The sequence below is a fragment of the Acanthopagrus latus genome, chromosome 14 (assembly GCF_904848185.1).
Source record: "Acanthopagrus latus isolate v.2019 chromosome 14, fAcaLat1.1, whole genome shotgun sequence".
In the NCBI taxonomy this organism is placed as follows: domain Eukaryota; kingdom Metazoa; phylum Chordata; class Actinopteri; order Spariformes; family Sparidae; genus Acanthopagrus; species Acanthopagrus latus.
Window position 1 is genome coordinate 7,230,716 of NC_051052.1, and position 14,424 is coordinate 7,245,139.

The window sequence follows — 14,424 nt, forward strand, 5'->3', positions numbered from 1 at the left end:
GGAATTAGATGAGTGGAAGTCCAGCAGAAAGCTCCTGATTAGCTGTCACTCAAAGAAGCCACTCCCCCAATTAAGCATAACACAAACAGATTACATAAAATGTCACCCCTCCTACATTTGTCAGGAACATGAAATTAGCTACAGTGATCTAAACTGTTTTGGCTGGTCAGGCGGTAAACATTTCTGCTTTAAAGTTTGGCATTTTATCATGGGCGCTTAAGGGGATTGACTCGCTTTTGGAGAGAGCCTCAAGTGGCCATCTTAGGAACTCCAGTTTTTGGCACTAACTTTGTGCATTGTGCATTGTGCAAAGGAACCTTCATTGTTATATCTACAGTTATACATTCAGGTTTTAAAAAAATCATAATCTTAACTAAATATATTTATCTAACTAATACTCATACAGTCAGTTTAATTTTTGAGTCGCAGCGTTAGTTCAACCAATGGGTGAGCTGGAAGAAAAGAACTACCGACCAATGGGGAAGCAGGAGGCGGAACTGTAATGTGCACGAGAAGCAAACGTTGAGCTGTAATCAGGTGCGTCAGTTTGAGAGGAGAGGACAGCGCGGCTTTTCACGGCCATGTCTACCGAAAGGTGAGTGTCCCATAAAGACAAAGATAAGCCTTTTCATGTGCGTGGAAAAAAAAAAACCATTGTAAGATGTCCTCATTTCAGACTGTCGCTTTCACTAAAAACTGACAGTGACGTCAGCTGTTATCACGGAAAGCCCAATAGAAAAAAAACTTACTATGGAAAAAGTGGAAAAAACAAAAAAACACAACAAACAAACAAAAAACGCAGAATATCAATACGGCTGTCCCCCAGCCATTTACCACGAAATGACAGTTGCAATTATAACAGTAACAAGCTAGCAGAACAGCAAACTCTGTTGCTGAAATAATGATACTAGATTTGGCAAATTAGCGTTAGCAGGATTAGCAAAAGGTTCGTGTTAGCCTCCGTCCATAAAAGATGTCAGTACTCATGCCATGTAGTATCTGCTTAAAGTTGCATGAATTTATTTATTTTTGGGGGGCTGCTTTCTAGTTGTCAGACAAGCTTAAACAGAATATCCCTGCATGAAACTGAATGTGTGACAAAACAGTTTAAATTGTATGCATTCAGAGACCATGCGCCATATAAGCATTAATTAAAGTTATAGAGATGGTGCCCCCTTTTTTGTCGCCACCATTCAGCGTCTTTAGCTGCTAAATGCTTCACTGTTTACCAGTTAGATGCCTTTGGTGCTGTGCAGGTGGTGGAAAGTGAGTTTGAAAGAGCTTTCAGCTGCAGGAAATCGTGCTGAAAAGCAGTGAAATAAACCAAATTATGGGCCATGAAACCAAAACAATGAGAGGACAAAAATGCTAAAATGATATTTGTCTGTGGATTTGTGACTTAAATTGGCTCCTTTTACTTCACTCTGTCATTCCATACTTTGGCTAATATAAAACACCAGTAGCTGCAGGTTGTATAACCTGCTTGATTGAGCTGTGGCCAGCAGAATCTTGCTCAAGCAGCTACAGTATGTGGAATGGACACTTAAGCTTTGTGCGGAGTTTGATGTGCATAACAGCTCCTGATATAGACACATTAAAAGTCATACCTCCTGACAGCCTCCAGCTGCATCATGCTTCAGGGCGCGTCTGCCCACTGTGTTTTCAATACCGTTTTTCGATATGGCTTCCCAGCTGTATTCTAATTCCTACCTACAGAGCCTCTGGGGCCACTTCAGACTGTAATCATTAATTCTTGAGATGTTAATGGATTCTCATCATTAAGGTGTATGATGAAGTCACATGTGTTGGTAAAGCTTTTCAATACACGGTTTGTTAGAGTTTTGGGGAGTTTGGAGATGCTGGCTGGCCCGCTGTGCTGTTTGTGGCTGTTCTGGCTCCGTTCTGGCTCCGTTCTGGAGAGGAAATAATTTGACGTCTACTTCCCTTGGTGCCTCAGCTTTGTGTAATTTTCCCAAACCTTGGTGTGCATGTGTGTGTTTCTATGTGTGTGTGTGTGTGTGTGTGTGTGTGCATGCATGTGTGTGTAATGTGAAGTGAAGTGAAGGGAGCGAGCAGGATTGAGGTGGAGTGGCGAGAGAGAGACAGAGAAGTGACACAAATCAATGTGAGCAACCAAACCACCATCACCAGCAGCGGCAGCAGCCTCCCCCGACCTCCATCACCTCTCTGCCTTTCCCTAGGAGGGACCGATAGAGACAGAGTCACAGGAAAGACGGTCTCCTCCACAACGCAGAATCCGGTAAGTCTTAACAGAAAGAAGTACTTCCCACCGTACACAAGTTGTGGAAGCCATGGCAACTACAGTGTGCTGTTAGAGTGACTCGTCTCTCCTAGGTTTAGAGCACATAGAGCAGGGCAGACGGGGCTGCCGGTGCCTTTTGCTGCTTCTCTGTAGAAGCAGCTCCTCGCCGCTGCCTCTGTCAGCGCTGCCTCTGTCCCTGTCAGCGCAGCCGCTGCTTCAGGAAGGAAAAAAAAATAACACTCAGAACAGCGAGAGAGACGCTGCCGGTCCTCCACTATGCATATGTTTTAAAGCCTGCTGGGGATTAGAGATTGGATTGAGTGAAGCTTTTTTCCGCCAATCACCACCCTGCCTCTCGGAAAGCAAGAGAGAGCCAGTGTATTAGTAGGGGAGAGAGAGGGAGAGATGGAGCGGTAGTAAAGAGGTTGTTCCCTAAATGTTGCTTTACTTTTTATGTAGGAACTTAGGTTGTCTGTGGTCGTGTGGATGTTGCCGCAGTATTCCTATGCAGATTTAACTGTGTGTTCATAAGGAACTTTTTAGATTTTCAGAGGACTATTAAGTAGCTTTAATATTTCTGTCTGACTGTGCCATATACTGTACATCTGTATTTAACCATTCCACTGCTTAATATCATAATAATGATTTAATATGAAATATTGGTGACTAGAATTTAAAATGAAGTTCAGGAGTTTGAATAAGGATTACTGAATCATGTAACTTGCTTTTGCAAGGAATCATCTACAAAGTGGTCTTCTCTTGTTGAAGAAATTCAGTAGGATTGTGCACTTTACATTACTGCCAGTGATTGTGTTTTTGTTTTTTATTTCTCATCTTCCAGCAAGCCACTGGTTTGCTCTTCTTTATGCCATGAAAATCAACGGGTTTTGCTGTCATGTTTGTCTAAATTTTGTACTCGGTACAAACTAAATTCCTTGGCAGTGCTTGAATCCGGCTTTCATTGTAACATCACTACAATTGTTGCTTGTTAAGCCGTGACAAAATAGGATACATTCAGTCCTCTCACAAAATGTGAACAGAATGAATAGAGATTCTACAATGATACCTCAGAGATGTTTTAGTTCCTATTTTTTAACTCTTCAAAACTGGAGCTGACTTGAAAGCTGTCACCATTTGGTGCAGACAGAGATCTCTTTTTTAAAATTCAGCAACATGAATCTCCACTGCACTGTGAGTGTGACTTTTCATCTGGACCCCGAGTCTGTCAATGAAGATAATAATATGCAGCTTCAATATTAACACAGTACACGCATAGTGGACATGTATGTCTGGTAAAACTCATATAAGTGGACTGACTACAGTCAGTGCTTGCCCTAAGCATAATTTAGTTGGCTTCTTTAGGGGGGCTGACTTGTAGTAGGTGGTGTTTGGGGAGCACTGATGAGGAATTTGGAGCTGATCAATGACCTCTGAAAGCAGTACAGGCTGATGCCAATCAGCGATCAAAATGTTGTTTCCCTACCTGATTATTACTATCTATAGATGTCAGTCATTAGGAGCACGATACAAATGTTAATGTTAAAATATTGAGGGTATAAATATGTATAAATAAATAAATAATAAAAAATTGGTCTACAACAAAATGAAAAGTTATGTGTAAACTGTAAAAGTAGAATTAAGAGAAACTAAATAAGACACAAAATTTGGTACTTTCATGTCTGACAGAAATGTGGTACAATTTCAAGATATTTAGTGACATCTCAATATCTACGACATGGATTAGCACAAAGGTTTGCAGAAACATTCACAGAGAGCCCAGCCTACTTCTTTGGAATATTGGACCAAATACCTGCAAAACACCTCATTTTACAATCAGCTTCAGCTGTACCTTGTGTTAATTGCAATGTAGTTAACATTAAGCTAAGGTTGTGAACATGGTAAACATCAGACCTGCTTATCAAAAGCTTGTTTGCATTGTGAGCACATTGGCGTGATGAAATTACATTTAGCTCAAACCAGTACAGCCCCACAGACCTGTAAAGTTATCAGTATGGCTTTTCCTATACTGCATAATATTTTAGTTATGAAAACGGCAAAGTTAGATACACACTATCTTTAAAATATAATTCTAGATCTGTTTTTTCCCCCCCTTTTCCTTTACCAGTGTAGCATGTGTATTTTGCCATATCAGCCTTCTATGCAGAACACAAATCTGAGAAAAAGTTCAATATTTTCTTCAAACTTCACAGCCTTTGTGTATATGTCAAACTCTCCTGCAGCTTACTTTCTAACAAGCTTTACATGTCTCGGCATCCAGCCAGCTAACGCCTGCCTTTATGGCTTGAGAGCTGTGTGTGTGTAAGTGTGTGCCTGTGTGACTTTGGCGGCGGAAACTTCCTTGGGCAGTGTGTCTTACTCATTACGAGTTTAGAGACAAACTGTGCTCCCCTTGTTCTTCTGCGATTTTAAGGAATCGCGGAGGCCTGCTGCTGTAAAAACCTAAGCTGGTAATGTCTGAAGAGACTTCACTGTAAAACGGTGTCCTGTTGGTGCAGGAACTCTGCTGCTGTGTGATTGTGATCTAGTTTTTCATTGCTAAAGCAAACTACTGCACCATTTCTTCTTTCATTGAGCTGATTTGTCTTTGACCATTAGTTACGGCTGGACTGACCCACAGAAATTCAATGTGGTAAACTCACTTATCTTCATGACAGATATCTAACTGTAATTTATACGGTACATGGCATATGACATGGGGATCAAGAAACCTAAATTACATTTTTGACATATGCACTTATAGCTGCTGAGTTCTGTGCTGTTCTATTCTGAGTTTGCTAAAAAAAAACACTCTTCTCAATTCATCAGTCAGTCACTCATATCTAAGTCATGTTTTAACCTGCACTGAATCTGAATTGTGCCTTTTATTTACAGTCATACAAAATCAGTCGCTGCTGCTTGGCAGCGGTGGAAGTTTTTATCTGGCTGTAGCATCAGGGATTGGTTTCCGCTCCATTTTCGACAGATTAAAAACTCAAAACATATACTGTACACAAATACACAAACACTCTGTGCCAGTGTGTGTGTGTGTGTGTGTGTGTGTGCGTGTGTGTGTAAGTTGTAGTGAGTGTGCACAACTCCTGAGGCCCACAGAGTGAGACACTTTGTTAGACGCATGTAAGAGTCAGACAGAGAAAGACATCTGTCACTCTCTGAGTGGTACTTTCCCAATGCGACTGATGAGGTATTCTCTTTCTCTCTCTCGCTCTCTCTCGCTCTCACACACATACTCAGGGAGGGCTCAGGTGAGAAGACTGTGTGTGTTTGAGTGTCAGTGCTTTAACGGGATGCTGATCTCGTACAAGACAGGAAGCAGTAAACAAATCCCCCAACATGTGGCAGCTTGCTGGAGCACATCCCTCTCTTTTTCTCTTTCCATCAGAGTGTGTTTGTGTGACTTATGGCGTAATGAAGTATCCCAGCAGAGTGGAAATTGGAACAGCTCGTCAGTATAGCAGTGATGTTGGTGCACTTGAAATGGAGTTTGTTTTGGTGAAAGAAATTGTGCAATAAACAGCAATCAGAAACACATTTGCTGAATGATTTTACATGTTTACAAAAGTCAGCCTGCTACACAATTGAGAAGTGGCTTGGATGTTTTTGTCATTTGTGAAATAATATTTAATCCAATGTGACCTCTCTGAAATGAACTGTACAGTAAGTGTTTCATAATGTATGAAGGACTGTCCATATCTCCAGATCACAGAGGGGGAGGGCTGAGAGGAAGTTCAGTCTTACTCGTCTCTTGACTTTGAACTGAATCGTATTAGGATGATAGAAACACGCTGTGTTTTAAAAATCTGTTTTGCAAAATGATTTGCTGTATTCAACACTAGTGAGTATCAGTTGATATATTATTTTGCCAGAGTTCTAAAAAGAGTCACTTTTTTGTTGGATGTGGTTTCTTTGTGATATTGTTGATTTTTCCACATTGTGATATAGTGTATGTCATGTATGTCATGTTATATTGTTACTTTAAAAGGGGGTTTGGTACAACATGGCTAAAAGCATGTGGAGTTATGATTCCATTCACGGATTACCACTAGAAGACACTGAACAAACATGAATCTTGCATATTTTACATCCATGTTCCTTGGCTAGATATCATAATCTCCTCTGCCTTTCCTGGTATAGTGCTACTACTACTGCATACTGTATTATGGCCACCAACTTGAGGTCAGTACCTGAACCTGGCAACAGGGATCATGATTATATTGTTTAGATAAGCAAATGGTGCTGCGCTCGGAATGGCGATTTTTTTTGCTTTAGCTTTTGTCCCCAAAAAAAAACATATTCTCCATAAAGCAGAATTGTACAAGAAGCAGTTGGCAGGACACATTCAGGTGCAAATTGCAGTGTCAGTTTTTGACCCATTTGTGAAACATTTTTTTCTGGATACCTTTCTGATTGTCATGGTGTTGACATGCAGCCCCTTTTGATTATTTCAGCTGTCATTTATTAAGTGATTGGGATAAAATTTTACCTGGATTCACCTCATCAAGTGCCTACTTAGGTGCACACTTTGTACATCGAGTCTCCTTATGTTGCTCTTTCTCTCTCTCTTTATTCATCTATATAATGATCTCTATTTATCTTTTTCTCCTTCTCACAGTCTCCTAGCAGACTTTGGATGAGGCTGAGGAGTGTGCTGCCAAGTCCTATGAATTATTAGACTAATGGGCTTAAGTGGCTTGTCCTAACATTGTCTCCTTCCAACACATAGTCATGCAGAGGCTTAGGAGAATACATAAAGTGAGAATAAAAAAAATTAGAATGAATCCTAAATACCAACCCCACGCTCGCTGTTTTTTTCCGAGGTCAGGATTAAAATTCATCTAAAGGAAACGTTAACTTCGCCCCCCCTTCTCTTCTTCCCCTTCTCTCCCACCTCCTCCTGTGTCTCCTCTGCTTTGTAGGCGCAAAGTGATCCATTGTTATTAATTTGAAAGATGTGCCGCATGCTTTCATTCCCTGCAGAGGCTTTTAGTAAGTGAGCTGTTACAATATTTGACTTTAAAAGGCGGCGAATCTCCTTAAAAATAGAGAATGACACTGGGACAGACTAACTACAACATATGTTGCAGGATAAGAAGACGCTGGTTGGGATGAACATTTCAAGGAGAAAAGGAAAGGAGAGGGGGCAAGTCAGGGGATTTGTGTGTGAAGTATGACATATAGTAACATGGAAGTCTCGATGAACTTGGCGTGCCCCTCAGTCTTTGTTATCTAGCACTTTGAGATGACAATTAGCGGTACACTTAAAGGTTTTTAGGGAGAAAACTCAAATCGTCTGAGCAACAACAGGGAAGATCTATCAGACTCAAATACAGTATTTCTACTTGAAAAAGAGATGATAACAGGTTGCTCTGTTAAACACAATGTTGGCAAAAAGTTGTGTCGTGCGCCTGGAAAACAGGAGAAAAAGGTGTTTTTAGCTTTTGATAATCCTTCAAACTCATGGATTTGTTTTTCAAACGGGACTTCATGGATCCTGTTCAACGTCCTCCAAGGTAGACTCTTATATTGCTTTAATACAAGGCTTTTTTCCTGAGCGCTTGCATCCACTAACTTCTGTGACCTGATTTGGAGTTACCCCTTGATTGCACTGGGCAACGCTTTGTTACCTGGCATGTGCACTGCTGTTTTGTTCCACCCTCTACATGACTCTTATCCCACCGGGAGTGTTTCAGAAGTGGGGCATCATGCCGCATGATGTTGTTGACTTGCGCGGATTGTGTTTATTTCATAATTCCTTCCTGATTTTTGTGCTTCTTCTGTGATTAAGTAGGCTTCATAGTTAAATCGTTTCATTTGTCTGTTATAGGTGCATATATTGATTGTTTTTCCAAATTTGTTTTGCTGTAGAGCCCGAGCGGCACCAGGTGTTTTATTCTGAAATTGACCAGATGCTGACTGTCTTCCTGTGTGGCTCGATCTGCTCTGTGCAAACTGTCAATGACTTGGGTGTCAATTATTTCAAAGCAATCAAATATGAATGAAAATAATGAGTATTTTCAAATTTTGAGATTTTTTTTTGGGGGGGGGGGGGTTAAAAGGGGCAGTATTTTAGTGGTAATCTTTGATCTCATCCGGCTTTTTGTGCAATAGATTTCTGTGATTTTGTGCACATATACACACTATGGAACCTTATATGCAATCAGTGGGTCAAACAGGTCCAACCCCTTTTTGAAAAAAAAAAAAAAAATTAAAAAATTTCCCCCTAAATAAAAAATAACGAAACAAGAACTGACAAAAAGAAGTACACCCCTTGAGGCCTTCTTAATGAACCAAAGTCCAAGTCGGACAGAGGCAGCCTATTTCCAAACTTTTCTTCTTTTCCTTTGTGCATCAAACTCTTCAAAAAAACATAACAAGCTTCTTTCATGGATCAAACGAGAGCGGCACTGCTCATTGTGCCAAAGCGGGCTAAAGGAAAAAAAAAAAAAAGGAGACCGAGAGAGAAAGAGAGAGAAATACCTTATTATTGTTATCAAAGTAAAGCCAGCTCCTCTCCTGCTGCTCTTATGGGACCTCCCTGACTCTCTCTGCTCATAGACCCAGGGGGAATCTAAACATGACCCGCATACACACCCCCCTCTTCCTGGAACACACACACACACACAGACGGCTGTCTTGGTGCACGTTGTTTCATTTGTGAAATTAGTCCATTCTCTCTGACCCTGTCTTTTCATCAGGCGCGGTGGTGCATATTTTAGTCCCTTTCCTGCGCTTGTTTTACTAATTGGTGGCTATACTTTGCCCAACACTGATATCCTTTGATCATCTCAGATCATTACGTTTACCTCATTAATTTGTGATTTTTCTCCCCCCAAAAAATGGAAGGGTCCGTGCAAAATTGGATTAATAATAGATCATATGAGCCAAAAGAAAGTGTAATTCCTTTGTGATTTCTCCTCCACTTCTCTTGCTCTTTCTTTTTTTCTTTCTCTGATTATTTTGTCTCATTGTCCTGTGCAGGCAAGTCGGCTTGAAAGGAAAAGGTCAATGTTTTGGGAAATATTCTACAATGAATCTGCTTCAAGTTTGGGAGCTAGAGTTAGGATGTCAGGATAGGTTCAACCTAGCTTAGCAGTGGAGACAGTTCCACAGTCACACCTAGCCAGCCAGTACAAACCTTTGGATTATCCTGAAGAAGAAAGAAACCACTGGTGTACTCAGCAACAGATGTCCAGCTGGTAGACAGAGGAAAACATCAGCAATTGGTGACAGAAACTTTGTGAGAACTGTAAAGAAAACCCCTAAAACAACTGTAAGTGACATCACCAACAACCTTCAGAGGGCAGGAGTGAAGGTATCACAGCTCACCTACTGCAGGAGACTGTGGAAACAAAAGTAAAGAAGCCACACCAGAAGATGGAAACTAGGGATGTCCCGATCAGGTTTTTTTTTTTTTTACCCCGATCCCAATCAGAGTCATTTAATATTTAGTAAATGCCGATATCGAGTCCCGATCCGATACATAGCCTTAACTTATATTTTCCTTGATAATACAGCTGCATTAAGAAAAAAAGTACCTGCATCCAAGCTGTTCCTTAACAGCTTTTTCTATTTTGTTGAAACAAAATGAATATTTTCATATGGCCCTTTCTTATTCTGCATATACTATTGCAACATTGACATACCACCTTCCTTGCACTAGCAGGTGAATCTATTACGCTGCACTGTGACAGCAGACCCTCGTATACAGCCAGCTGAAGTGTGTGCGAGACCCACCGGGGGCATACCGGGGATTCAAAAACTCCAGGTGATGGGGCGCCCCTTAGCTCGGTCGGTAGTGCGCGCAACCTATGTGCCGAGGCTCTGCAGCGGACCCGGGTTCGAGTCCTGGCCTGGGACCCTTTGCTGTGTGTCACTCCCCCTCTCTTACCCTGTTTCCTGTCATGCTCTTCAACTGTACTATCAGAAAAGGCCAAAAAGGGAAAAAACCTCCAGGTGACGAAAAAAACCCCCTGATCTTTTACCACGAAGATGAGCTGGTAATCCAGAGCGATTAATTTAATTCCCCTCTCTGTAATATTTTATCGTGCCAAATGAGCAGTATGAAATGCAGCTCTTTTGTTACCCCCTCACGAAACGGTCATATTGCAGATGATACATGGACTGATTTCGTTTTCTAGTTGAAGATATTTCCACACCGTAGAAATCTTATTCATAGGTTTACTAGAGTAACATTATGTGCGCGTCTGAGTTCTGCCACAAATTGTGCTCTGACGTTACATGTTCAAAATTGCCGATCGCCAATCAGTGGAAAAATGCCCATATCGGCCCCATCCCGATCCTGCAGATTGTATCAGGATGTCCCTAATGCAAACCACTCATTAGCAATATGAATATATGAACTGAAACTGAAAAGCCTGGAAAAGCATCACAAATGAAGAATGCAAAAGTGTGGGGTTGTCACTGAATGCTTTCAATTTCATTTATAAAAAATGGGATGACATGAAAAAAAAGTTGTTGGACATGCACTCCAATTAAGAGTTGCACAGTTTTGCCCAAGTTTGAGAAGGCGGATAAGATTAAACATGACATAATGTATTTCCCACTATGGTGAAGTGTTCCATTAAAGTTTACTATACAAGCTTGCTAGACAAACACATTTAAACTCACTGACATGTAAAGACACACTCTAGGCAGGTGCAAACACCTGTTTTTACTTCTACATAGAACAGGTCTTGTTTGTTCAAACATACATTAAACATAAGAGAGAAACACTGTGATTCATCCAAAGTGCGCCAAGTCTACAATCATAGTCCACTTACACTCACCAGCTGCGACTGTAGAGAATGTCAGTATCTCCTGTATCATTCTGTTTCCCGTATTTTATCCCCTTTTCAGCATCAGCATCTTCCCCAAAGATATCCTCTCTGACAATAGGCTGTTGTCTGTGCTTTGTCGCTGACGGCTTCATTGTCAGTCCATCCAACTCAGAATTGTGTCACGCATAAAGATGCGTATCTCTCACTTTCTTTCTCTTTGCTCTTCCTCTTGTTCTCTTCGGAGCAGATTACATCTTGGATCATGCTGTCTGCAGGCGCTGCTCAGCATTGTGTTTCATCTCTCCCTTGTTGTCACATTGAGCTCTGCACCCTCCTATTATCATATAGATAAGTGAATGTTCTGTTGCGGCGAGACGAGAAAGCGCGGCTCTAATGTAGTGCATTGTGTACGTTGTTAAAATAGGCCCCTGTCGCCTCTGCCATTCACGTTGCCTGCCCCTCTCTCTGGGTTGTAAACACAATCACTGAAGATTGTGAGATTCTTTAGGGCCTCGTGTCTGACAAAAAGAAGTGTGTTTTTGTGTTTACTTTTTAACTTGGTTTTGTGAAGTGAGTGTTTACAGGACATGATTATCTACATGGGTACAGGTTAAATCTGGAGTGCGCCTACATATTTGGGTATTTTTTCGAGGACGAAGGAAATGCATTTGATAATAGTTTATGTTGTACAGAACATTGAGGATTGTCAACATTTTCTGCAGAATTCACACACTCGTAGCTGCTTATAGCACAAAGTGTGCAAAAGTGTGTGTTTATGTTGTGTGTGTTGGTATCTGTAAGAAGAGAAGTTCTTTGACAATGATAGAGTGAGTTTGGGCAAGAAGCAAATCCCCTGCAGCTCCCACAGCTCAAATAGCTTTTTGGTTCTGTGTGTGTGTGTGTGTGTGTGTGTGTGTGTGTGTGTGTGTGTGTGTGTGAAACAGGAATTCACTACTTAACTCTCAAATCCTCCTTCCTCCCAGGGTTCCCACACACACACACACACACACACACACACACACACACACACACACACACACACACTTCCGTAAGTCTAATATTGACCTGAGCACCACTGAGGGACACAGCCTTCACACCATAAATGCACTGGTTAAACTAGATTAAATCTCTTCATTTAGCTAGGGAACCCCAGTCCAGTCCAGTCCAGTCCAGTGTAGTTCAGATCCATCCACTCTGTCTGATCTAGCTTGGCTCAGTTGACTTCAGTCACTTTTAGCAGAACAGTGTGAACTCAGCCGGAGGAGCTGCAGGCCGTGATGTGATGACTCAGAGATGGAAGGAGACAATCTGTTCCCTGTTCAGCCCCAGGTGTGTGTACATATGACCCACATGCGGTGTGTGTGTGTGTGTGTGTATTAATGCAAATGCTCCTCAAGGATTTGATGCACTCTGATATTGACAGAAAACGGAACAGAATTTATGATTTATTTATATTTGTTATATTACTGACATTGTTGAATGTACCCACTGTGATTTATGCAGAGTGAGGTTTGTCTTCTGAATTTACTTTACCTCTGTATTTATTATCTTCAAATATTTTGGAGGGTTAAAAATGAAATGTTAAAAAGTACCACACATTGAGTAAAACAAACAATTCCCTCATCACAGCTTGATTTAAAGCATGTGGGGTTTCTGCACAAACCCAGAACAGCTTGTTAAGAAGTTGAGGAAACTTTGTTAAACACATTTCTGAAAGAAGCTCCTCTCTTGCATGATGCATTGTGTTTTTCTGGTAGTTGATAGAATTCTTAATTGTTCTGCAGAATCTGCACAGAGCACGGAGTCGCATCACTTTGTCCAATAATTGGGCCTATATTTGAACGCCCAGTTGTCTAAGGTCAATTTGAAACAGTGGCTTTGCGGGTCGAGTACCTTGTCCAGAGCCACAGCTTCCAACCATAATTAGGAAACCTTTACTCAAAATTTTGGCATGTCTCATACCTGGTAACTAACTTTTCAAAGAATGGACCAACTGTTATAAGAAACGCAGCAAGACACTGTACTAATATGTCATTAGCAGATTTTTCCCCCTCTGTAGCAGTGCACACAATACACAACCATTCAGTAACCTAATTAGTATACTGCAATCCATCTTATCGTGTCACTTCTCAAAACAAACCTGATAGACACACAGGTTACCCGCAAAATTCAGCCAGTAACACACAGTTAGCAACAAAATCACTCACTGTGATTCACTATGAAATCTAACATCAAGAATAACAGTTCAGAATTAGAATGATATAGGCTGTAATAGGCTTAGCCACAAAATGGTCAGGATTTATCGGAGCGTTTCAGGATGTGGGGGACATAAAGCCCAGTGCCTCTAGCAGACAAGCAGATCCAGTGCATACTTTTCCTATATATTGAAGTGTATTGTGCGATATACAAGTTTGCTCGCCCACTTCTGTGAATACTGCTGCAACCCTCTTGAGTCAGTCGTAGGTATTTTCTTTTCAAGGTGAAGGTTATTGTGAGTATAATAAGGGTGGAGGAGACACACAAAAGATAATTGTAGCTAGGTGGATTGAAAGCATGCTAAGTTGTTAAGAAGTCATATTCTTGGTGATTAAACTTAACCACATAAAGTACCAAACTTTAAAGCATGCAGAGTTCAATCCATGTGAATTTTGACTGTCTGCTCCGATTATTGATCCTTCCTCTTTTATTCTCTACTGTGGAAAATATGTTTAATTTATTTAACATTTCTCTGCTTTTAGAGACTTACAGTTGATATAACGTCATCCTTTGGAGAAAGAGAATAATGGAACGGTTAGGGCCATTTAACTCCACCATATGTTCAACAGAACAGCAGATTTCTTTGCATTTTGATGCTTTTGTAAATATGTGTGTGTTTTCCTGTTTGTCGTCTCCACCTGTTCTCTCCTCACATACTTGCAGAGGCTTTTTACTGTATGCTCAGATTGTTAATGGGTATCCCTAATAGTGGGTCACAAAATATAATGTGTGTGTGCTTCCATGTTTACACGTGTGTCTGAAGCAATATATGTGCCAGACTGATCACGGCTTTCCTCTGATCCAGCAGCAGCACCACCTCACACACAGACACCCACACGTCCTCCCTCCTCCTCCGCGCGTTCTTCCACTTTCAACATCCTTCCCTTTCTTATGGAAAAGAGCCAATTAGACTTGTGTCTGTTTGTTTTAAACAAAATGGCTTTTAATTAGCGCGATCAAAAAGGCTTCTTTTTGCAGGCCCCGGGATCCACTTTGTAGTTCCCCCTCCAGATCGCACACGGGTTTGATGCCACCTGATAGGACGCCAAGACAATCAGAACACTTTTATAATGAATACACACACACTTTATCACTTTGTCTCCATCTATC

General features: G+C 41.1%; 1 protein-coding gene across 4 annotated transcripts in view; it reads left to right on the forward strand.

The window, feature by feature from the left end:
- Positions 1-499: 499 nt before the first annotated feature.
- sox5 (SRY-box transcription factor 5) overlaps positions 500-14,424 on the forward strand; it is a 238,916-nt gene continuing 224,991 nt past the window's right edge. For all 4 annotated transcript variants that reach the window (XM_037121941.1, XM_037121940.1, XM_037121943.1 and 1 more), the window contains exons 1-2: positions 500-595; positions 2,056-2,260. The gene's annotated coding sequence lies outside the window, so the exon portion shown is untranslated. The remainder of the gene's footprint in view (positions 596-2,055; positions 2,261-14,424) is intronic.